Consider the following 2,720-nt stretch of genomic DNA (forward strand, 5'->3'; position numbering starts at 1 on the left):
AAAATCCGGATAGAGAAATCACACGTCCACTTGCTTCATCACTATACCATATCCTAAGAGAGAATTTAGGCCCTCTTTGGATCGATATAGCTAGAAATTCAAACCTTATGAAATTATTTTTCGCTAGTCACCCCTTTGAGCTTTTCTTTAGCCTTTCATAAACCTCAAATCCTTTAACCTTTTACAAAAACAAAACAAAATAAAAAATCAACCTACCCATTATAGAATGAGTCTGAGAATAGGATGAGTGAAGAAAAGAGAAGAGAAAAATATGTGTAAACAAAAATTAGTTAGTTGGTTCAGAAAAGAAAAAGAAAAGAAGTTTCCATCCAAAGAAAAGAAAATAAAAAAAGAAAATAAAAATAGAAACAAAATAAAAACTCCAAAAATAGAATAAAGGAGTCAAAAAGCCAAAATAAAAAGGCTAAGGATGGAAACAGAGTGTAGAAGCAAACTAACAAGGGTTTCTCTAGTTACGTAGTATGAAGACCTTATTATCTCAGACTTGTCCTTTTTGAATATCGATTTCCTTTCTTCTTAAACCATCTCCTAATCCCCGCAACACCTAATAAAGACTACTAGCTCAATTAGGAATAGGTTAGTATAATAGTAAGTGGCAGATGTGTTTGATCGACTCCGGCTTCCTTGTGTGTCATTGAGATTGTATGGTAAAGTGTGCCCACTCTACGCTGTAAGGCCTGGACATGTATCAGAGTGGTTTTTTTCTTGACATTTATGTGAGGACCTACTTAAGGATGTTATTCCGAGTTTTCAGAAACAGACCTGCTAATGTATTTCATAGTATTACTCATTGTATATATGTTTATTCGTAGATGATTGATTATTATGCACATATTAGTTTAGGTTTCGACTTGATTATTCTGTATTCATTGCTAGTGAAATGTATAGATAATTGAGACATAAATAAGGAAACAATAGTTTTATTTCTTAGTCATTGTAGTATAGATGAAGTTTGTGAGTAACTTCACTAGAAAACTCTCACGAGGCTATAACTCGTCCACTAGAGAATTCCTAGAGGTTTAAGGCCTTGTTGCATATGGTCAATGCAATCGCACTTGGCGAAACGAGAGTAGTTAAAACTCAATTTTTGGCCACTTATTCTAATTTCTCATATTTGCTTGAGGACAAGCAAAATGCTGTTTGGGGGTGGTTTGATAAGAGCCCAAAACTGTAGTTTTAACCCCTTAATAATAATACTTTTGGACCAATTATGCGAGTAATAAATAAGAGTTAATGCTGATTACGTGCTTTTATGTATTTCCGGCATTGGAGTCGATTATGTGCATAAATGTGTCACTTTTGCTAGATAAAGGAGTAACAGTTGGTTGCTAAGGAGTTCTGTGATTAAAGGCCAAGATTCAAGGAGAAAAAGCCTTTAAAAAGCCCGGTCAAAGCTGAAAAGTAAAAGTCAACGCGGGCAGAAGCAGCGTACAAAAGTCAGCAGAACTTCCGAAGACCGTATCTTTTGACTCAGACCTCGGAATTGTACTTACCTCACTTCAAAACGACCGGCTCGGAAAGAGATTTCCAATGGTCCAAGCCTTGACCCAATCATAGAAGCAAAAGTGGATGAAAAATCTGTTGAAGTCAAATCTAGCTGAAAAAGGGCTCTGTGGACTTAAGAGATTGGGTTTTGGGCTTGATTTTTTGGCCCAAAACATGGCTCCTCAGCCCATGCACAAAAATGTAGATCTGGTCTCCATTTCAAGGAGAAGACTTAACTCTTAAGCAATCTAGTTTTTAAGTAGCCATTAGCATATAGTTTTAAATCTAGATTTAAACTCCATTAATTAATTAGTTTTATTTACCTTGTTTTAATTTAGTTATTGAATCAATTGTTATTTCATCATTAGATCAATAAAGTTAGTTAGTTCTTCATAATCTAGTTTCATTTTCCATTAATTATTTAGTTTCAATTCATAGATTTAGTTATTTGTCATTACTAGTTTCAATTAAATCTTGCATGATTAGATTTCCATTTGAATTCAAATAAGCAAATTTAGAATATTTATATCATGTCTTGCTTAAATTCATATAGAAATGATAGTTTTATGAATCAAGGCTAAACCTCCATTAGAGGGGTTTGAGGAAGCCTTGATGAAAACTTGATTGTGTAGTGTAGAAATAGTTGTAAGAGTCTATTCCACTCTAGAAGGTAGTTGATTCGCCATGAGAATGGATTGAACTTCCTCACATGCTAGTCATTAGTTGGTAGATATTGCCATGAATGATTAGGGATTAGAACAACCAATTCTTATCGTAAAAACATAAGAATTGGATTACAACAATCTATGCTAGTTTATTAAGTTGGATTGAAGGTGGAATCAATCCCACCTAATTCTTTATCTAGATTCAAACCTTAGTATTTCCATAATTTCATTATTCGTATCTTGTTTAGTTTTTGAATTGACATCGTAGTATAATTTCCACATTACTCTCATTAACTTTGGAAATACTAATAGTCTTAGAAATATTGAATACTAAAGAACTAGGAGTGGAACGAACTTTCTACTCTAAACGTATTGCATTGATAAAGAGAGTAGAAAACTTTGATAAAACCATTAGTCGAAAAAAGTCTTAGTTTTACTTGCAGTCGAGTTTAATCGCTTATTCGTAGGTAAAACTATATTTTTACGTTTTATCAGTAACATTACGGGATTGAACATTGAGAGCAACATTTTCAAATTTAAGCAAAAGCT

Source organism: Coptis chinensis, chromosome 6, assembly GCF_015680905.1.
Source record: "Coptis chinensis isolate HL-2020 chromosome 6, ASM1568090v1, whole genome shotgun sequence".
Classification (NCBI taxonomy): domain Eukaryota; kingdom Viridiplantae; phylum Streptophyta; class Magnoliopsida; order Ranunculales; family Ranunculaceae; genus Coptis; species Coptis chinensis.